This window comes from Lynx rufus, unplaced genomic scaffold, assembly GCF_022079265.1.
Source record: "Lynx rufus isolate CCGP_SWC_20201006 ecotype Redwood Valley unplaced genomic scaffold, mLynRuf1.p SCAF_4, whole genome shotgun sequence".
Taxonomy (NCBI): domain Eukaryota; kingdom Metazoa; phylum Chordata; class Mammalia; order Carnivora; family Felidae; genus Lynx; species Lynx rufus.
In genome coordinates this window covers 119,629,137-119,652,470 of record NW_025814856.1, presented here as the reverse complement: position 1 = coordinate 119,652,470, position 23,334 = coordinate 119,629,137, and the positions used below count along the sequence as shown (strand labels likewise).

Below are 23,334 nucleotides of genomic sequence, written 5' to 3'. Positions count from 1 at the left end.
CCGGGTCAGCCAGTATGATCAATCATGCTCCCAACACTTGTGTCGACTCTATTTGTCGTGGCCACGAAGCCCAGACATTGGGGAGCCCCTGGGACCACCCCGTCTCCACAGTCCTCAAACGATTCCTTTTTTGAGTCTCACTTAGTTCCGAAGCCCATTTATAAACAGCATAGCCTCCTAGCACCTCTTCCCCTTTCCCTTTGGCAGTGTTTCTTGAAGTGTGGTCCCTGTGCCACCTGGGAACTTGTTAGAAATGTACCTTCTCAGGGCGCCTGGGTGGCTCAGTCGGTTGGGCGACCGACTGCGGCTCAGGTCATGATCTCACGGTTCCTGAGTTCGAGCCCCATGTCGGGCTCTGTGCTGACAGGTCAGAGTTCTGTGTCTCCTTCTCTCTCTGCCCCTCCCCTGCTAATACCCTGTCTCAAAAATGAATAAACGTTAAAAAAAGTTTTAGAAGTGTACATTCTCAGGCCCCACCGCAGTCTTATCAAATCAGAAACTTTGGAGCGGGGAACCTGCAGTCTGTTTTACCAAGACCTCCCAGTGATTCTGATGTACTCTGGTTTAAGACCCGCTGCCCTATGGATTCCATCACCCTGATTTCTAAGTTCCCATGATTCTCCATTACGCTTGGAAAGGCTTTTTTCCCCCCCAGTGTACCTTGTTTTTGTTTGTCTATGGCACAGAACTTTATGCCTCTTTTTATTCACATTTGTTCTTCCTGCTTTATCGTTTCACTTCCGTGGATCTCTTCTTTGTGCACTAACGTATCACCTAGTGATGTCATTATCACCTAATGATGTCATTATTTAATTTAGCTTCTCACTCATCTTCGGGGTTCATCCACTGCCTAAGGACATGCCTCGCTTGGTAGCAGACCAGAAACTGCTCTGTAACCACAGCCACTGGAGCAGAGCGGGGAAAACTTGCCCTCCACAGAGATTTCCCTCACAAAAGGGAGTCAGAGGCCTCGAGATGTGATTGGTTTCCGGCTGCAGAGTAGAGAAGAGCAGATATTCCATGTTTGGGTACCCATCCTGCTAGAGAATGGAAAGAAGGGCCTTGGTGGGGATGAGGAAAGGTGAGGCACACAAATCAATTTTCTGTGGGTTGCCTCAAAGGCTTTGGGGGGGGACCCAGCCCCAGCTTGAGATACACAAGTATTTTTCTTTGTGGATGTCTCAAGATGGTGTCTTAGGCCTCTGTTGGTGGCTGGTTAAATGCAAGCAGTTTTAGGAGCCAAAAAGGCTCCATGAAGGAAAATGGAGAAAATAAGTCAAAGGTGGGTTAAATGCTAACTCAAGATCACATGGCCTGTTAGTGGCAGAGGTGATATTTGAATTTTTAACATTTGTTCATTTTTGAGAGACAGAGCATGAGGTGGGGGGCAGAGAGAGAAGGAGACACAGAATTTGAAGCAGGATCCAGGCTCTAAGCTGTCAGCCCAGAGCCCGATTTGGGGCTTGAACTCACAGACTGCAAGATTATGACCTGAGCTGAAGTCGGACACTTAACCGACTAAGCCACCCGGGAGCCGCGGAGGTGATATTTGAATCCCAGTAGTGGGATGCCAGACGCCTGGCCCCTGCTCACTGGATTCAGCCCCTGCCCGTGGAAGCTAACAGGTCATGACCTGTCATCTCAAAGGATTGATTTAATTTCCAAATGTAACTAAACTAGTCAAAGCCCTAGAATAATATTACAACGTCACCAGGCATTACTAATAGTAATATTAATAATAACTAACAGTTGGCCTTTTCCCACTCAGGTAACATTTTCACACCCACTGTCCCATTTGATAAAATAGTCCCATCTAATAGGAATAGGAATATTAATATCATCCCCACTTTACAGATGAGGAAGTCAAGATCCAGAGGGGTTAAGTTCCTCCCCCCAAATCACTCAGCTAATGAATGGCAAAGCAAGGAACACCGTTACTCCTTTGGCCATCTTTGTCTTTGTTTCTTATTTTTTCTTTCGGCTCATTCACAAACACTTTCATGCTTTCATGTATCATCATATTAATCTGTGACACGTCCCCCTCAGTTTAGGCTGCTCCAAAGGACTTCTATGTCTAGCATTTTATTCGCTCCTCCGAAGGTCCCTAATGAGGCAGAAGAGGCCAGCGTTGTTCTTTCCAGTTTCCAGTTGAGGAAGCCAAGATTCCAAGAGTTCAGAGGGCTTGAGTAAGGTCACGGAGCCACAATAGGAATCAAAGTCTCAGACTTTTCACGGGCAAGAGTGAATTTTGTAGAGAATCCCACAGAATGAATGAATCATTCTTACTCCCTGTCCCGTCCTTAAAGCCTGACAATGCTAATGGATGCCCAAAGGAAAGGCTGACAATTATGAAAAACTACCAGTTTACAAGTATTCAAAACCTAATGTGCTATCAGTGCAACTTAAAAAAAATTTTTTTTAATGTTTATTTATTTTTGAGAGAGAGAGAGTGAGGGAGGGGCAGAGAGAGGGAGACACAGAATCCAAAGCAGGCTCCAGGCTCTGAGCTGTCAGCACAGAGCCCGAGGCGGGGCTTGAACTCAAAAACCATGAGATCATGACCTGAGCCGAAGTCGGATGCTCAACCAACTGAGCCACCCAGGTGCCCCTGCAACTTTTTATTATAATAGACTTAAAGTTGTTTCATAACTTCCATTATTTGGCAATATGTCAACTTTGAAATGTTTTCCTAATTATTCTAGAGTCAGCCTTACTGTTCTTGGAAAGAATTAGAAGAGGAAAGAAAGGTCACCGCTTTAAAAATAGGCATGGAAAGAGCCAAAGGAACCCGGATCCAGGATGTAACTCTGCCCTGGTCTTCGGCCCTGAGGAAGGGGTCTGTACTTTCACAAGCGGCAACAGCCAGGCGATGATTTTCATCTTAAATACAGCCCATCAGCAACTGAAGAATCACATGACCTCCAAAAATTGACCAGTCTTCTTTGGATTCCTTCCTTCCATCACAGCCCTCATTTTTCCCCCCGCATAGGCAGCGGAAAAAAGGAAAAGCTCATGTGCTCAGGCTCTAAGGTAAGAGCGTGACAGGCACACGTTCATTCATGTCTCACAGCAATCCCTGGAGGGGAGCATGGGTCTCCCCACTTTATGCGTGAGGAAACTGAGGCAGAGAGAGGTTAAGCAACTGGCCTGCAGTCCCACAGGCCTGAGGTAAACGAGAGCCAAAGGAAAACCCAGGCTTGTAAATATGCAGTTTAACTTCCAATAGCTATAAATCTACTTTCCCTAGGGATGTAAATTCTGAGATCTTATGATCCAGTAGGAAAGGAGCAGCAAGGAGCTGGTCTACAGTGCAGTGAGGCCTGGATTTTGAGTCCAGGAGGGAGAGAGACAGACCCCAGGGACCTTTGGGAAGGTAGAGGATAATCTATAGCTGCGATGAGAACAGAATCCATGGTGGAGGACTGCTCTCAAATTTTCCCAGCCAAGATTTCTGATACTTCAAAGACAGTTGGTGGCAAGGTAGGAGGATGTGCTTGGAAGCCAGACAGACCTGAGCTTCAACCTCAACTTTGGCACTTACTGGCCGGTGACCTTGAGCGGACCAAAGCTGCAGGATGTCAGATCTAAGAAACAAGCCACCTGCCTCTCAGAGCAGATTTAAGGAGATACAAAATGGCAGAGGTCCTAGCACAGTGCCTGGCCTCCAGAGGGTCCTCGGTGAGAGTAAATTCCCTGTTGTCCCCCCTTGGCAATGCCCCTACTTCACCTCCTGTGTCTGTGATTCTCCTTTCTCAATATTGTACCCTTGGTGAGTGAGAACCAGCGGAGAATGTCAAGTGAAAGGGCATGGCCCAGAGAACCAATAATATGCTTGTGCCCCTCTCCCTGCATGGTGACTGACATTTCCCAGAAATAAATAACTGCGTAGCATTCAGGCTTTCATGCATCTGTTGCATGAAATATGGCGGTAACTCCATTCACTGGGATCTGGGATAGTGAGAAGAAAATCAAGACACGACTCATGTGCTAATGGAATTGTCCCTTCATGGTAGTTTAAAAGCATAGGCAGATGATCCATAGATAATAATAAACGTAGTGGCAATGTGGTATAATATATAATAGTTAAGTGCACGGACCCAAGTTAGATTGCTTGGGTTCTACTCCGGCTGTGCCGCTCACCGTGCTAGCTGTGTGATGTTGAACAAGTCACTTAACTTCTTTAGGCCTCAGTTTCCTCCTTCGTAAAATGGGGCCATATGAGGTCAAAACGAGTTGGTACGAGTTAGTACCTATAAAGCACTTGAAAGCATACCTGGCATATAGTAAGCGTCAATAAACAGTACTGTTATTACGGTGGGGTGTTACTTCCCTGAATGTGAGCCTAAGAGAGTTCTGTGAATCTGGAATGAAAAAGAAGAGGAGGAAGCAAGAGCCCTTTGCCTGGAGCAAGGATACCAGTGACTGCAACCTGACTTCGGGGTTTCACTACTGGCTCCACGATGAGTGGGCTTGGAGGAGTCACTGAACCTTCAGGAGCTCCTATTTACTCGCGTGTAAAATGGGTGTGAATAACAGCTGCCTTACCTTCTTCTCGTAGTTATTGCCCCAAATAGAGCCCAATTGCCTGTCAGTTTAGCTTTTGATCTTTGAACTCATAAAGGTTTCTTTCTGCCCATTACGGGGTACGCCCTCCGGGAGGAGCCACGTTTTAAGCCATTACCTGCTCAGTCCTTAGTGACACATCAGCACTTAACCAGTATCCTAGGAATGGGTGAGAGGAGGGCTGGAGACACGATTGAGGACAGGAGGAGAGCAGGAGTTGAGAAAACTTCCAAGACCCCTCACTCCCTGCACATGGTTAACTGAGAAGCGTCCTGCCCGGTGCCTTACAGTAATGTCACTGGTTTAATCCCACAAGTCTTGTAAATTGCCAGAGGAGAATGGTCCCTGCCAGTCTCTTTTCTATTTTGAGGGAAGAGAGGAAGTTATGGTGGTGTGGGACTTTCTCCAGTATCTACGGGACGTGAATAGTGTAAGCAATGAAAGGAGGGCGCCATGTTGGGTAATTTTTAATGGGACTTTGGGAGATGGAGGGAATGCATTACAAAGAGTTCTCCTTTCTCCAGAGAGCTGACTTAAAGGCACAGCAAATTTGGAAAGCAATATTACCTGAATCCTCCTCACCAGCTTTTCCTCCCAGCTTCTTATTCCTATGCCCAGCAGAAGATTCTGATGCTATTAGTCTTCCTGGTGAAGGTTCCAGGAATCCCCCAAGGACACTTCGGTTTGACTCAATCTAAATAATATTTACTGCGATCCTACTGTGTGCCCCACCCTGAGCTAGTCACTTGGTAACAGAGTTACTGTGACAGAGACAGCCATCTGCCCTTCTTTCATGATGAAAGAGCATCCAGACTTCAGCCGTCCACGTGGCTTTCGGGTCTAAACACCACATTCCTCTATCTCTCTTGCAACTAGTAGATTTAGGACTAAATTCAGCAGACTAAATGTCAGCAGGAATGTCATATGGCAGCTTCCTTACGAAACAAACCTATATGGCGAATTATGTAACATGGTCACAGAACTTCAGGTTACACTAAACTTTTTTCCAGGCAGGTGGTGAACCGAAGAAAAAGTTGCAAAAATACCACCAGCGAACTAATTATTTTTATGTATTATACCTTATGCCACCTATAAGAATTTGTTTTGGGGCGCCTGGGTGGCTCAGTCGGTTGGGCATCCGACTTCGGCTCAGGTCATGATCTCGCGGTCCGTGAGTTCGAGCCCCGCGTCGGGCCCTGTGCTGACAGCTCAGAGCCTGGAGCCTGTTTCAGATTCTGTGTCTCCCTCTCTCTCTGCCCCTCCCCCATTCATGCTCTGTCTCTGTCTCAAAAATGAATAAACGTTAAAAAAAAAATTTTTTTTTAAAAAAGAATTTGTTTTACCTGCGCAGTGATAACATCTCAGTGAGATATTGTGGAGAGGTTGTGAAGAAGGCAAACGAGAAGTTTCCCGGGAGATAGAATGACGACGAACAAGCCTTTCTCAGAAGACCAGTTGCAAAAAACAGCCAAGTCTTCTGATTCTATTCTGTTCTCAATTTGCTGTGAGACTTTAAGTGAGCTATTAAACATCTTGGACCTTATTAAAAGGGGGTGGTAATTTCACGTAGAGTGGGTGTTGCTAAGCCTTCTTGATTTTAAATCCAAACTCAAAAAAAAAAAAAAAAATCCAAACTCAGCCTCTCTCACCAAAAAAAAAAAAAAAGTATAGCTTTTGTAAGCTGTTCACTTACTGCTGGGGAGGTAAAAGGATATGTCTGAAGAGCTATTGCAGTTATAAATAGATATTCCATATGCCAACTTAACATAAATGCCTCAAACTTTTATTTCCTTGATGGAGAAACATCAGGATCTCTGGCCTGTTTTACATGCTTTAGCCTTGGGTGGGAAATGCCCCGAAGTAAAATAAGAGGCCATTTCAGAAGTATTCCTCCTTTCCCACACGACTTATTATCTCTAACAACTCATTTTCCATCCACCGTGTTTCCCTGTACTGGTTTTATGGTAGGGGAGTCTCCACCACTGTGGGCCCTCTGCTAGTCTAGCCAATTCTTTCTGGCTCCCCAGTGAAACATGGAGGGCAAAGCTCAAAATGATGACAGGACTGGCCATGTGATGTGGCTGTTACTTTTCTGGTTTCCATCTACCCTGCAGGCGGCAAGTTTGAAGGTTTGGGGAAATTCCCTGACGGCTGAGATACACCGATTTCCAATGGGACCAGATTAGCACATTCAACTATAATTGCCATCGTACTGGCAAGGTCAATTTTCAGGCTGTGCATGAGGATGAGAACAGCTACCCACAGGTCTGTAAAGTTTCATACACAAGAACCCAGCACCTGAAAACTGAAACTAAGATGCATGCCAGCCCCTATGGATTACTCTCTCCATTCCATAGGTATAGATGGAGGCAAGAGATGTTTGGCTGGTCTGACCAATGAATACTAGGTCGAAAGCCCAAGAGCCCAGGTAAGAGTTACATGCAACATCTATGGCCAATGGCTATACTGTATCGAGGCCCCGGGCAGCCCGGAAAATTGGCCAGTGGTTCAGGAAGGTGGGCTCTAGACCCGTTCTTGCCATCCCCTGGCTGGGTGACCTTGGATAAGTCGTTTCACTCTTATGGGCCCTCATCAGTGGATAGAGTACCAATCCCAGTTCCACCCCACACTGGAGACCTTAGCCAACTCACAGCCTGGAGTATCAGAGGAAGCTAAAGGGATTTCTTTTCTTTTCTTTTTTTAATGTTTTATTTATTTTTGAGAGAGAGGGAAACAGAGAATCCCAAGCAGGCTCCATGTCAGCACAGAGCCTGACACGGGGCTTGAACTCATGAACCCTGAGATCATGACCTGAGCCGAAGTCAGATGCTTACCATCTGAGCCACCCTGGCACCCCAAGGGATTTGTTTTCTAGGTTGTCCCCATTATGGTATTCTGTGACTCCGCCAAGGACACATACTAATGCCTATGGGGGCAGCCTGGTAGTAGTGATGAGAAAGATGTCCTTGATCATGTTAGGAAATGGAGAAGACCGGATGACAGATTCTCAGCTCCAGAACTGATTGTGTTGCCAGATATTTCGTTTTCAAATGGTGTCACATGTTGGCAACTAATGTGAATTGTTATAAAATTCTGTCTTGGCCAATGACTCGAGTCCAGAAGTGGCCTACTAGGTCAATTGTGGAGTCTTCTGCAGCCCACTGACCCGAGGAAGAGTCAAACTAGGTGGGGACCTGGTAGGGGGGAGTGGTGGATGCAGTGTCCCCTACTTGGAGAGCACAGATGATCCTGGCCAGAGGTGGGCTGGCGAGTCTGAACGGCACGGCGCTGCCGCTCCTACCCCAGCTGCAGTTTCCCCAGCGCACCTGAAACGGCCTAGGTCGGCCGGTGGCCGGGGGACCGGGGTTGGGGGCGGGGGGAGTGCTGGGGAGGGGTATTTTCCTCTACCAGAGGCGGGGCCTTATTCTCCACCCAAAGATGCGCCTGCCGGTCGCAGGCAGAAAAGGAATGTGTTGTGGGCAGGCACTGAACCATCGCGGTGTCAGGCGTCGGCTGTGGGTCCCCTGCCTCGTGGGTGCAGCCAAACCCGAGACGCCGAGACGCGCGGGGATGCACTTTGCAAACACCAGTGCGGGCAGGTGCGGGGTGGCGCCGCGCGCGCGAGCGGGGCGGCTCCCGCCGGCTCCGGCAGCTCCGGCAGCGCGCGCGGCCCAACCTGCCCGGAAACCCCAGAGCGCGCGGCTGGCGGGCGGCTGGCGGGCGACTCGCGTCGCGGGCGTGACGGTGGCAGGGCGGGCGGGGGGCCTGCGTGCAGCCGGGAAATGCCCTGAAACGAACGGTGCGTATTTGTTGGGAGGAAATTCGATCCTTGAGCCCTTTCCTGCCCGCGCTTAAAAATGGATTCTCCACCTGCTGTGAAAGCCTCGGGCTCCGGGCGGCGGTATCCGGCTCCTGGGAGTCCTGGGGGGCCCTCGCTCCACCTGCCACTCTGACACACATTAGCTCTGACACACATTAGCGCTCGCTGACGTTGGTGTCCCTTTCAAAGCCCCCTCACCTATTCCAGCCAAGCCCAGCGGAGGTGATGCTCTGTCAAGTTCAAAGAAAGAAGCCAGTGTTCTGTATAATCCAGAGTTCTGTTTGTCCAAAAGAACTTTGAAGATGGAAAAACAAACAAAAAACGGACAAAACCTCTTCGGAGGCAATTTTGCCATTTATGAATTTACAGGTGTTATTTCGTTTGCCCCCTGATTCTCACGTTTGGAATTTTTTCCTACGCGATGCATTAAAAAAATGTTTACTACGTCATTTTTGTGATGATGAAAAAGTGGGAACAACCCAACTGTTCATCAATATATAGAGATAAAATGGTTGAATATATAGTGCGTTTACATACGCAGAAATACTCTATAGAAGAGATCTGTGTTCACAGGCAAATGAGTCTAAGCTTATGTTAAATGAAAAAAAGTAAGTTATGAAAGTAAATATGGTATGATTCCACATTCACTAAAATGCAGAAAGAGATTGTAAGTAAATGTCTACAGCTCACTTGGATATGATTAATGACTTCTTATTTCATAGATGGTTATATAGGAGATATATATATATATATATATATAGATAGATAGATAGATAGATAGATATATAGATATATATGTATTTGGAGAAATATATACCCAACTGTTATGGCTTATCTTTGGGGTGATCCTGAGAGGGAGGTATGTGGAACATTAACTTCCCATATTATATATTTAAAAGAAAGTTTGATTTCTTTTAAAATAAACATGCATTAGTTTTGTATTTCCCACACACTGAAAACAATAAAGATTTTTAAAAATCATACCCCTTCCCACACTCAGACTACCAGACTGTTATCACTTGTCCAGTCCTCCCTGATCTTTTCATTACTATGTTAACTTTCCCTTCAACCTCCTCTCATCCCTGTACAGCATCCAAGAGACTTGAATTCCTTTCATTTCAACTTACAAATTGCCTGTTTCATGTGTGCAGATTTTAAAATCTTTTAAATTGAAAGAAGTGAGACTATTACTTCCACTTTAGCTACCCGTACTTTTCAAACAACAAGATTAGGTGTGGGTTTTTTTTGTTTTGTTTTGTTTTGTTTTTGTTTGTTTGCCCTTGAAAGCATTGCAGTTGTGAATCCATTACTTCTCAAGTTCTGTGTGGATATGGCACATATTCTCTCTCAATGCAGCCAACCATGAGAGATCTTTAAAACACAGTTCTTGTTTCTATTTAATCCAGAAAAGTGTTATCCTCTGTGGAGGAAATACCACTGAAAAGTTGAGGGGGGGGGTGGCACCTGGGTGGCTCAGTCGGTTGAGTGTCCGACTTTGGCTCAGGTCATGATCTCACAGTTCGGGTAGTGGGTTCCAGCCCAAGTCAGGCTGTGTGCTGACAGCTCAGAGCCTGGAGCCTGCTTCTGATTCTGTGTCTCCCTCTCTATCTGCACCTCCCCCCCTCATACTCTGTCTCTTTCTCTCTCTCAAAAATAAATAAACATTAAAAAATTTTTTAAAAAGAGAAGAAAAGAGGGGCGCCTGGGTGGCGCAGTCGGTTAAGCGTCCGACTTCAGCCAGGTCACGATCTCGCAGTCTGTGAGTTCGAGCCCCGCGTCAGGCTCTGGGCTGATGGCTCAGAGCCTGGAGCCTGTTTCCGATTCTGTGTCTCCTTCTCTCTCTGCCCCTCCCCCGTTCATGCTCTGTCTCTCTCTGTCCCAAAAATAAATAAACGTTGAAAAAAAAAATTTTTTTTAAAAAAAAAAGAGAAGAAAAGAAAAGTTGAGCAGGATTTGACAGGACAGGAATTGGAGTGGGAAGGGCACTGTTGGTTGAAGGAGGGACACCGTGAGAGGCTGGGAGAGGGGAATGTGACCATGGGCTGGATTCTGGGATTGTTTAGTCTGAATGTTGTCTCAGAAGCATGAGCTCAATTCATACTATGGGAAACAAGTACAGCCACACTTCAAACATGCAGAAATGAAGGAGTTGTCAGGCCTTTTTAAATATTCATCTAAAAAAAATGGCACCCAGCAGCATTAAACTGAGAGGGTCCACTCCCACCAACATGTGTGATATGGTTCTTATTTACATAAGATTTATATAAATCAACATCATATTTCCTTAGGCAAAGGTCTCAGAATATTCCAGAATCACACACACACACACCTCAACTTTTGCTCAGAACCCTGATGTCCTTCTCCTCCCTTTCATATGCACTAAAAGCATCATTGTAAAATGCAGGTGTTCTGGAACAAACTACCTGGGTTCCGATCTTGACTGCCATATATTAGCTTATGACTTTGGTCAAGTTATTTAACTCTTATGTGTTTCAAGTTTATGACCTCTGAAATGGGAATAATAATACTCATTTTATAATATGCAGTGTAAACAAGATGATGTGTATACAGCTTTTAGAACAGTAAGCTTTTTAGAATACTAAGAAAGCTGTAGAATATAAAGCTTGTTCTTTTTATTTATTTATTATTTTAAGTTGGCTCCATGCCCTATGTGGGGCTCGAACTCACAACCCTGATATCAAGAGTTGTAGGCTCTACTGAGGCAGCCAGCCACCCCAAGAATATAAAGCCTTTTTTTTTTATTTTTTTTTAACGTTTATTCATTTTTGAGACAGAGAGAGACAGAGCATGAACGGGGGAAGGTCAGAGAGCGAGGGAGACACAGAATCTGAAACAGGCTCCAGGCTCTGAGCTGTCAGCACAGAGCCCGACGCGGGGCTTGAACTCACGGACCGCGAGATCATGACCTGAGCCGAAGTCGGACGCCCAACCGACTGAGCCACCCAGGCGCCCCTATAAAGCCTTTTATAATACTAAAAGTTGAATAACAGTCTCAATTACTACTTTTGTACACCCCCCCCCAAAAAAGCTTATTCTTCCTCATTCTCCCTTCCTTAAGATACTGCCATCTCTACATTCTCCAAATTGTCTTTGTCCCATCCCTTTTTCATGAAGATTCTAACAGTAGCTCCACCCCCCCCCCTTTGCCTTCTCTCTTCTACCCAGTGGGAGGCAAAGACTGGGCCATAGTCTAAAGAACATCTAATTGAATACCTAGAGTCTGTTCTTCCCTTCTTCTGTGACAGTTTCTGAGTTTTTAAAACAACTTTATTCACACATATTTTATATATCATAAAACTCACAGGGCGCCTGGGTAGCTCAGTCGGTTAAGTGTCTGAATTTGACTCAGGTCATGATCTCATGGTTTGTGAGTTCGAGCCCCATGTCAGGCTCTATGCTGACAGCTCAGACCCTGGAGCCTGCTTCAGATTCCGTGTCTCCTTCTCTGCCCCTCCTCTCTCTCTCTCTCTCTCTCTCTCTCTCTCTCTCTCTCAAATATAAATAAACATTAAAATGTTAAAAAAAAAACTCTTCAAAAAAAACCCCACTCGTTTTAGGTGTACAAATCAGTGATTTTTAGTTACTTTACCTAGTGATGCAATCATCAAAATAAATCCTTTTTTTTTTTTTTTAATACAGAACATGTCATGAATTTGCACATCATCCTTGTGCAGGGACCATGCTAATCTTCTCTCTTCCATTCCAATTTTAGTATATGTGCTGCCAAAGCGAGCACAAAATAAATCAGTTTTAGATCATTTGTATACCCCCCCCCACCATAGGATCTCTTATGCCCTTTTACAGTTAATCTCCCTTCCCACCTCCAGCTTGAGGCAATCATAAATCTGCTGTTTGTTTTTATAAATTTGCCCTTTCTGGGCATTGTAGATATATGGAATCATGCCATAGGTGGTCTCTCGTGTCTAACTTCTTTTACTCAGCATAATTTTTCAGATTTATCCATGATACAGCATATATTAATAGTTCACTACTTTCTGTCAGCCGTCAAGTCAGAATGACTTCTGCCATGTCTACAAGAATTAGATTACATGAACATATTGGTAATATATAATTAAACCTAACTATTATTACACCTGCAATGCTCTAAGCACTGGCTAAGTGCTTTATTTGCGTCATAGAATTTCAACTTCACAACAGCCTATGGGCTAACGAGATGATACTATCATATACATTTTTTAAGTCGAGGACACAAGTATAGAAATGTGAACAGAGTTGCCCAAGGTCACAAAGCTAGTGAGTGGTGGGGGGGGGGTGGGACTCAAATCTAAGTCTATGTGACTCTAGGGCCAAAGCCAAAGTCACCGTCAAAATTAACGAGGGGTTTGGGGTTCCATACCCGTCCATCGTCACAGAAACAGAACCCAGGGACAGCATTCACGTTAAAGTCCACCAAACAGTTGGAGAAATGGTCTGCTTTGTCAACTGTAAATCCCCACTTGTATGTAAGGAACTGTTACCCCATCATTTTCTCCATACCGGATGCTGTTCCTGTTCTGGGGACATCTGACTCCTTTGGGAAACAGCTGGTGTCATGAAGGACGCAGTTCTATAATTTTTTTTAATTTTTTTTTAACATTTATTTATTTTTGAGACAGAGAGAGAGACAGAGCATGAACGGGGGAGGGGCAGAGAGAGAGGGAGACACAGAATCTGAAACAGGCTCCAGGCTCTGAGCTGTCAGCACAGAGCCCGACGCGGGGCTCGAACTCACAGACCGCGAGATCGTGACCTGAGCCGAAGTCGGACGCTTAACCGACTGAGCCACCCAGGCGCCCCATCGCAGTTCTATAGATAAAGATTTCTAATGTTTGAAGAGATTTTCCTGGGCACTGTCCTAAGGCATCCCCAGGCCAGGCAGCTCAGGAAAACAGGTTGGACCTTCCCCCATCACCCCGTCTGGCAGGAAATGAACATGCAGGGAAAAAACTCCTTAAGATCCGTGCCTCCCACTGTTAACAGGTTGTAGGTTGGAACTCATGGCCGTGCATGGTAACAATGAAGGTGGGCCATTCTAGTCTACCATCCGGTGGAACGTGAGGTTCTGCTCAGTAGGAAGATTCTGCTGCTACAGGCAGAAACACTCTTCTCTGAAGATTTCTAAAGAAGCCTCCAATTCTTATTTAAAGTCATAGAACCTCTGTGAGGTTTTGTGATGAATCCCAGGCCCCACATGTATGAGGAGCCTCAGACTGGAGACATTCACTTTCAAACATGTGTTGTTATTATTATAAATTCGTGAAGAACATTGGTTTTAGTAATAATAAATACTGCAATAAGTCATGCTTCCAATCTGTCCTAGTATTTCTGAATAATATTTAACTACCCTCATTAGTCGCAGAAGGAAGCGTCCTCAGAGGGAAAGGTCTCATTCCACCAAGGGACCCCAGGGATCACAGGAGGTGCCTACGTGGTCTGGGAAGGGGTGGGCGTGAGAACCCAGGTTTTCAGTCCCTTGAAAAGATCCAGGAAAAGCCAGCGCTCCCACAAATCCTGTTCTGGCTCAACAGCAACTAACTTAGGGAATGGAGCCTCTTATTAATAGCACTCCACTGGTCGTGTACAATGCCCTTCCGGCATCATTTATTTGTTGAATGAAAAGAACAATTTGTGGCTGTTTGGTGTCAGGGTAGCGGCTCCCCTTGGCGGGGTAGTGAGATCCTGTGTTCTGCTTCTTGAGCTGTTGCTGATGTCACAGGTGTGTTCACTTTGTGATACTTTGTGGATTTTAGCCACTTTGGGGTACATAATATTACAACAAAACTTATCCAAAAAGACACGAATAAAGAGAAATATTTTAGAATGAAAGAGCCTAGTGCGGAGCCTGTCATGTAGTAGGTGGATATCACACGAGTGTTTATCCAATGAATGATCTCATTCGATCCGATCGCGTGGGGCAAGCAAACGCCTAGAGTACTGTTACTGTTGTCACTATTAACCTTTCTTAGCAGATGACAAGTTCACGCCTCTGCCCCGGTCCCGGGGTCGGTTAAGTCGCAGAGCCCGGAGCCTCCGTTCTTCTCCGGAGCAGAACAGGAAGAGAAGAGGGTGGGTCACTGCCCCATTTCGACTTGGCCGCCACGCGGGCTGCCGAGGCCCTGGGCGAGGAGGCCGAGGAGGCCGGGCGGGCCCAGCGAGCTCCGGGGACGCGATCGGCCCGGAGGAGGCCTCGCCACGCCTCCTCCCGGCTCGCGGGGGTCCCCGCCGCCGTCTCTGGGGCTTCAGGTTCATTCTCGCGGTCGCTTGCCCGGCCCCGCCTGTCCTCCCGGCAGGGTCCGTCCATCCGTCCACCGGTGTCTTCACTGTCTCCCGCCGACCTTCACACTCTAGTCCCCTGCCCTGAGCAACGGTGCCGCGGGACCTACCCCGGAAAAAGCACCCAATTTACCATCGCTCCTGGATATCTTCCCCAGCTGGAGATGGCGGCGGGAGGAAGCACAGAACTGTGAGAACAATACAGCCTTTTCTCACGCGGACCACAAGGAAAGCCTCCCACCCCGGGCTCCCCCCCGTTACCTGGACTTAAGGCACAAGCTCGCCTGCGGACCTGGCACAGAGTAACCGATCGATCGAGTCGCACAGATCCTGGCCTCTGCCACCCAGCTGTGGGACCTCGCAGAAGTCACTCACTGCATTCTATGCCTCGGTTTCCTCATCTGCAAAATTAGAATAACAACACTGCCCAACCCTAGGGGTGTTGCGAGGGCTGAATGAGAGAGGCTTTGCAAAGCACAGCATCCCACATAGTGGGTGCTGGACAATACTTCCCTTACCTTCCCCTCCCCTTCAGCCAAACTATGTTCCCAACATTTCTCTCGCATCTCCCGCGGAGAAAATCCCTCGCTCTGCCCGCCGGGGTCAGGGACATCCTGTGGGACCAGGACAAGTACCTCAGCTTCCTTGCTGTCTGCCCCCACGGGACCCCCACGCCGGAGCATGCTGTTCATACTGATCCGTCCCTGGGTTCTCATCTCCGCCCCCAGTGCCATCACTCAGTTGTGCCACCCCACCGTTCTCTCACACACAGACCCACGCGAGCACGCAATTCCAGACTGTTAATGCTGCTGAGGGTAAGTACCGCCTCGCTCCTGTTAAATGCCAAGTGCTGCCTAGCACGGGGCCTTGCTGACTCAATAAATGTCTGTTCCCAGGCAGTAGGTGCAGAAGGTCTCTCCACCTCCAGCCTCCCCCTTCCAACCCCCCCTACTGCCCCTCCCCCCATTCCTGCAGCTGCTGGTGCTAAAGACTAAGCCTCCACCCCCTCCCCCCAACTCAGAAGCCATATTCACCCTAGCCGTGGTGACAGGTTGATGACTCCTATAACAGGCCCCTTTCCTCCTCTGGGGGGTTCCTGCCTGCATGGAGTCTGGTGGAGGGGCCACCAGCAGGGCCGGAAACCTGGGGAGAACGTCTCTGGCTGCCACTGATTTCTGTTACTAGACTTGATGTTTTTCTACAATTACAACCTTCCCTCCTTCATTATGTCTCCTGTGTTCCCGAGGTAGTAAATGCTGGGGTTATGCATTACACTACCCATAACTTACTTTCAATACTCAGAGAAGGCATCTATTAATTAACCCACTGTTGACAGAGAATCTGGCTCTGAAGTTCAGAGTGAGGCTTCTAGAGCGATGGCTATCCGCTGAGCACAGCGATGCCCACCTCGCCAACTTTTGTCCTCTGGACCACTGTCTCTACCCGGCACGCTAACAAGAGGCAGGAGAGATTAGCTGCTGAAAATACCCAATGCCTGGGTTCAATCCTAGTGTTGCCCCTTACTAACCGGATGATCTTGGGCAAGTTACCAAACCTGACTGTGCCTCTGTTTCCCCATCTGTGCAATGGAAGTGATGGTAATAATAGTTCCTAGAGTTGTTAAGCAGATTAAATGAGTTATTGTTTGTAAAGCGATTAGCACTCTGTAAGCGCTCAATCAATGATTTTTGTCAAGCACCTAAAGCTTAATACATCTGAGACCCTGACTCCTAAAGATGCCTAGCAACTTCTAGGTGGTTATAATCTGTTCTAGAGGAGAGACTCAGGAGCACCCGATTTAACCCTATTCTTATTATCGATTTTCAAGCCTGATAGAATTATCCTTAGAATTAACCAATTGCCTCCCTCAATCTTTACTTTTCTTCATTTGTGTTGTATGTATGTAGACACATTCTGGAAGGAAAATTCAAAGGAAAGAGAAAGGGAGGAAGGAAGGGAGGGAGGAAGGAAAGAGGGGAGGAAAAAAAGGAGGGAAGAAGGATTTGGTTGAGATGGCTGGACTGTGGTCAACATCTTTTTTTATTATTTTCCATCAGCATGATGGAATAATAATGCCAAATGTTCAATAAATTATGCCAAACTCATACTCTCCTGGACCTTACACTTTCCAGAAAATCTAGGCGAGAAGAGGTTGCTCAGAGTCAGATTGGCCGAGTCTAAGAGCTGGAGGAAAGAGATGACTACAGAGCTATAGGGCCACTTACTGGATCACAATCAGCCTAAGAGTATCCTAAAGGCCAACCCTCACCTCAACATTTGAGATGGGCTCTCTATTCCCTGAAAATCAGCTCAGGTTGTACAAAAGCTTAGCCATTTCCCACCCCAAGACTAGGTATGCTAAGGAAGGAACTTTCTTCTACTCAAGGCTGCAGGAAAAAGTGAGTGTCCTGGATCCCCCTCCCCCAGCATCTATGCTAAATACACACACACACACACACACACACCCTAGGTTCAGTGAGTCTAAAGGTCTGGATTACGTGCCTTGGAAACTACATGTTTGTCCAAATGCTTCATGCAGGTATCGCGATGGAGGTTTAAGACAGCCCTTAAAAAGGTGTTCATGATCCAAATGGCCCGAGAGGTCAAAGACGAAGAAGTAGTCTCCCATCCTGGTCCCCTAGCTCCCTGAAACCCCACAAAGATCATTTCCAGCAAAGCATTCCCCTTTTTCCTCAGAAATGCCTGCACCATAGAGACCCAAACTGGGCGTTCTCGACCGGGGGCAGTTGTGGCCCTCAGGGGACATTCGCCTATGTCGGGAGACAGTTTGGATTGTCACAACTGGGGTAGGCGCTACTGGCATCTAGTGGATAGAGGCCAGAGATGCTGCTAAAGGTTCTACAGTGCACGGGACAGCCCCCGCGGCCAAGAATTATCCAGCCCAAAATGTCAATAGTGTCTAGGTCGAGAGATCCTGACGTAAACCAAACTCCCACTGCCTCAAAGGAATTAAGGTCTCAGAATTCCTCCAGCTTCTTAAGCAGACAGCCAGCGAGAGCATCAGGAGGGGAGCTCCAGAGAACCCTTTCTCAGGCCCCACACTAAGAATGGGGAGGTCCCAGCAGAGCCTTCCTCCTTCTGCTTTGCCTCCAGAACACAAAACCCTGGCATCTGAAAAGATTAAATAAAACCCATGATTCCCAGCCCCTCAGGCTGCATAACCCTGCCCCTCATATCCTATTTCCCTCCTGCACCCCCTCAGTCTTGGAACACAGTTGGAAATTCAAATTGCAATCTTTACTGTCCAGCCCTCAAAGGCTCGGCCTGCTTCCTCTCCCAGGGACAAAAATCTCCTCAACATCCTGCCTCCCTTTGAGATGAACCCCCCAACCCTGCCTCTTTCACCAACTGTAAGTTGCTCTTCCCCACCTCCCTCTACCCGGCCTTCTCTTTCTAATTAAACCACATCCAGGGTGTCGGGAGGGAAGGGGAAAGGATCCGAAGACTTCCGTGCTGCAGGTTCTGGGGGCCTACGGCCTCATGTTTTTTTGTGAGGTGCCAACCACACTGTGATCATTAAACCCCACAGTGGTGGGGGGATTTTCTCGTTGCTGTTAACCTGGGAACCAGCTACATCTTGTTTATCAGACTCGTTTTAATTCAGCTTGGTCAGGTTCCAAGTGTTGAGGTGGAGATTAAAGGCAACTGAAGAATCCAATTAGCCGCCCAGTCTTCTTTAAGCCAAAAAATCAGGTCACAAACTAGATCAAAGTGAAATTATTTCTCGACAGCTCTGTTCATTAAGGAAGGGCGGGAGCTCACACTGCTAAACTGGGCTCATTACTGGGATTGGCATTTTAAATACAATATCTCCCCCAAATTACATGTTTCAGAGGTCGGAGGAGGGAGAAACCGAGATTATCTTACGTGAAGTCTCTCGTTGGCTAATAGAAAACAGAAAGTCGAAGAATGAGCATATAACTTCTAGGAAAAGAATTAAACGAGGCCCCAATTTTCCTGGGCCGGAAAACCAAATCTGGAAACTGGAATTGGCAGCAATCACTCCCAACCAGAGAATTCCTCCTCCAGGGAATCTAGAGAGCTGAGAAATCGAAATTTTCCAGGTGGCTCTATTCACCCATTTTCCTGAGAGCCCTCCCCTTTCCCCCGGCTGGGTGCAGCTGCAAGGGAGGCCCCCTGGCAGCCCGGCCTAGCCTTCTGCCAGCCACGGGACCCAGGCAGACTTTGAAGAGAAACCACTCACTGTTTCTGGATTCTGGGTCCCAGGCAGAGTCATTTCCAGCAGCAAGAGACTCCCCCTGGACCTTTCTGAGTTTCTGTGGGCTCTTTTGAGGGGCCTGGAGAACAGAAGAGGAGGAGAAGAAGGAAGGCCCTCATCAGATTCACTTCCCAGAGGGAGGATCAAATATAGGACTGCTTGGAGGACATTTAGAACCCTTGAATCTACATGAGAGAAAGACGGAAAGATTACATTCAGGAGAGCAGTAACAGGACACATACCCTCCTTCTGTGAGCACTGATTTCGAACAGAGCCAGGACATCTGCAGAAACAGTGGCCTTTCCCCCCATATCCCCTTCAGCTTGCAAAATTCTGCTTAGCTTCTCAGGCAACCGGGAACCTCTGGGTTAGAGAACGGCATTTTTTTAGGTCCTCCAGGCCACAAGCGTGGGGCACACGGAATGTGGCTAAAAGTTCTTTTGTGGTCTTTGGCTGGTAGTCACTCCCCGGGGGTCTCTGAAATCTAAACCCCGAGTGAGACCCTTCCTCAAACTTCCCAGTCTCTCTTTCCCCTCCAAGCAGGGCCCGGGAGCAAAGCCACTAGTGCATGGGGGCCTAAGCCCCTAGGGGGCTGGTGGGGGGGGGGCAGGGAAGGTAAGAGAAGGGTAAGGGAGACACGGAAGGGAGGAAGAACAGTGAAAGGGAGTCGGAAAGCTTTGGTCTGCATCTCTTGCCAGGGTGTTGCTGTCCCCCAATTTCTGGCTGCTGCTAGCTAACCAGCTGCCTCCTCCAGGTCTGGGAGCCTTGGCATCCAAGGCTTGGAGTTTAATTTGGGGCTGAAGCCACCCAAGACCCCCACTAGGCTTTCCCTCTCCCCTTCATTTCCTGCAGCCGGAGACCGCACCCTCAAGGGGGAGGTGGGGAGCACACATTTCAGGGAACCTCTCCCACCATTGGTAGGTAACTGTCGTCCAGAGGGATTCTCCTTGGATGATGCACTTGGAGCAGGAACAAATCCCGTCTGGCAGGTTTTGTTTTTCTTCTCTGTATTCCCCTCCCCGGGATTATGTCATCCTCCCAGATCCTTCCACACCCGCCCATTCTCCATGCCCTGGAGCCGGCAACAAGCGCTGCCAGACTTCAGAAAATGCACCCCGGATCCCACACAGATATTCCTAAGTGCCCCTCAACGCGAAATGATCGTCAGATTGTTGTGTTGTGTTTTGTTTATCAGTGGCCTAAAATGAGTTTCCAAATGTGGTCATTTCCTAAGGAGAAAGGAGAGCGGACAGGCCTACCTCGCGCTAGCGCGAGCCCAGGCCCCGCTGATTTCCGTAGGGGAGTCTGCGGGCCTCCGGGAAAAGGAGCCCTGGCCCGGGCGGGCACCCGCAGCAGCCCCTGACCAGCCTCGCAGCAGGGTTTTCTCTTCCGAGGATCGGGGATCGGGGAGACCTCTGAGCCAGAGTCCCCCTCCGTCTCCTACACCCACCGGCCGAGCGTTGCCCCTGCACCGCACCGCGCGTCCTTGTTTTTGTTGTCCTAAAAGCCTGAGCTGAAACGGAAATTTGGGAAGGTGAGAGTTGCTTTGGGGCACACGTACGCCTTTGTCCCTCAGGGGGCCGGCCGCGGCCCGGACTGCTGTCCCTGCACTGGTCACTCTCACTCGGCGGGCGGAGCCGCTGCCCGAATTCGGGACCTAGGTGTAAGCGTCGCAGGGTGGGAGTGGGAGGTGCCAGCACAAGACCTTACAAGGTTCCCAGAGAGCCCCTGTCGCAGGCCTTCGCCCCGGTGGGGGCGGGGAGCGCTGGACCTGCCCCTGGGCGCGGACGTGCTGGCCCGGGGGTGGAGGCGGGAGGTCCCCCCCGTCCCAGCTGTTCTTCTGGCCCCTTAGCACATGGGACTCAAAATAGCAAGTTCACCCCGGGTCAGCCCAGTGAGAGCCGACCCTGCAGCCCGCCCCAGTAAAGGCTCGGCCTGCGCCTCTCGCCTTTCGAGAACTGCTCCAAGGCCCAGGGCCTCGGCCTAGCGGTGGCATTTCAACCCGGAGCAAACTCGGAGTGGGGACTGCGGGTGCGCGGACCGGCGCCCTGATGGGTAGGTGGGGAGGGTGCCGAAAGACCTGAGCGGCCGCAAAGGGTGGGAGGGCCAGACTCTGCCCGAGGTGCGGGCTGCCCGAAGCCGCGAGGGCCCCAGGCCACCAGCCCCAGCCGCCTCCCAGCGCCAGGCCCGGCCTTGGAGGGCCACGGGCTCTGCGGACCCGAGGGGGGGGGGGGGAGGGGGTGGCAGTTGTGCTGCGCTCCTCCGCCGGCGCCCTCTCTCTGGCGCGCCCGCGAACCTGGCACACAAGTGGCCCCATAGACACTTCGAACAATACGGGAGGGAAATCAGAGAGAGAGAGAGAGAGAAAGCAAGCTAGAAGCCGGTTTGTCCGCCTAAGCTCTACGAGTGACTCTGAAACTTTTCCTGGCTTCTCGTAAAGGTGGCCCGTAAAGGTGGCCGGGGCCGTTTACAGTAAGAGCAGAATAATGTTTGTGACTGTGCGACATAATTATCTCCAGATTTGCCTCTCCCCCGCTCGCAGCTACGGTTTTCACCAGCGAAAGCGGCTAATGCATTTGCACACATTAAACATCTTGAACGCATAATTACAGGCTGCAGACAGGCGGGACAATAAAATATCTCGGCTCGATATTTTTGGAAGCCTTTTGCGACTGTGCCTGGAATAAATAATCGCTTTCTATGTCCTCGGCCATCTAACTACAGCCACCGTTATTTCAGAACACCCCTGCTCCACCCCCGCCTGTTTTTGAGCTTTTGGTGGGGGGTGGTGGTAGAGGGGGGCCAGGCGGGACGATATGGCCACCTGGAGAAGTCTCCCGGGCCTCGGGGTCTGCTGCGGGGTGCGCCTGGGCAGGGGTGACTGGAATAAGGGAAAGAAAATATATTCCGAGCCCCGGAGGCCGCCTTCCTCATTAGAGGGATGCGAGCAGGGCCATCTAGGCCTCACAGCCTCTGAGCACAGTGCCCTCCCCGTCTCTCCCGACTCAAAAGCTAAAGAATTTGAAGGCACAGATTGCGGGTATTCCCGTCTCACCACCCTGAGGAGAGCATCTCTAGACTGATACCTGAGAAACGTGCTGGAAAAGAAATGGCTTTCTACGGAAGCCACAAGACCAGGAGGAGGAAACTGGGAGCGGTTATGTTCTCCCATGGAGGCCTGGGACGTTCTACCTTCCCTTGAGTCTTACTTGCCTTGTCTGTAAAATGGAGAGATTATAATAACCCCGGGACCTACTTCACAGGTCGTTATGAGGAAGCACTTAAAAAAATTTTTTTTATTGCCATATAACTTACATATAGCAAAGCATAAAAATCTTAAGCACCTAGCTCGCTGAATTTTTATATGTGTATACACTTGTGTAACTACTACCCAGATCAAGATACAGAGCATTAGTAGCCCCCAAAAGGCTCCATGAAGAAGTACTTTTAAAACTAACTTTAGTTAGTGATAATATTACTATCCCTAACTCAAGAAGTCAACACCCCAGTAGACTATGTGGGGCTTCTTGGTACTCGAGGACGGGAATTGACAAACCAAATATACATATACAGGATATTTGCAATTCACAACATGACCAGGAGCTGTGGGAATAAATCTCTAGCCCAAAGGAGCACGTCGGGCCCTTGTACTCAGACACTCAAGGGTTGGGGAAAAATTTATGACCAGGCTTTAATTCACTTTGAGACAATGGAGTTCTTTTGCTATGAATAGCTGGACTTTATATACTGGGTTGGCATATTCATTTCCAGATTAGGGTGAAACTAGCTTCTTTCCAGAAGATGGAAATCTGAGTGGATGTCTATGACGCTACGTTCTAAGCTCTGAGGTGCTTAGTGACTTATTTCAATGTCTCCCCCCAATCCAAGTCTGGGTCTGATGTGTGGAGGGAATCCCCCAGAGGAATGTTTGGCCATGAAATAATCAATTGGGGCACTCTGTTTTCTGAAGAGTTAACCCCAGTGGATAACACATAACATTGGCCCACGTTACAAATAATATTAAAAACTTGTACAGCAAGTGAATTCTCTACCAGACCCTCTGACCCAAGTTCTCCCCAGAGGAAGCCATTGCTACTGATTACTTGTCTATCCTTCCAGCTCTTATATACAGACCCCCTTTTTATTTTTTTATTTATTAAAAATGTTTTTTTTTCAACGTTTATTTATTTTTGGGACAGAGAGAGACAGAGCATGAACGGGCGAGGGGCAGAGAGAGAGGGAGACACAGAATCGGAAACAGGCTCCAGGCTCTGAGCCATCAGCCCAGAGCCCGACGCGGGGCTCGAACCCACGGACCGCGAGATCGTGACCTGGCTGAAGTCGGACGCTTAACCGACTGCGCCACCCAGGCGCCCCTTAAAAATGTTTTAATGTTTGTTTATTTTTGAGAGAGCGA

At 48.4% G+C, this 23,334-nt stretch overlaps 1 non-coding gene across 1 annotated transcript; it reads right to left on the bottom strand.

The window, feature by feature from the left end:
* Positions 1-12,033: 12,033 nt before the first annotated feature.
* On the bottom strand, positions 12,034-12,140 carry LOC124525186 (U6 spliceosomal RNA). The gene has a single exon (XR_006965410.1). It is a non-coding gene; the product is annotated as a U6 spliceosomal RNA (small nuclear RNA).
* Positions 12,141-23,334: the final 11,194 nt, after the last annotated feature.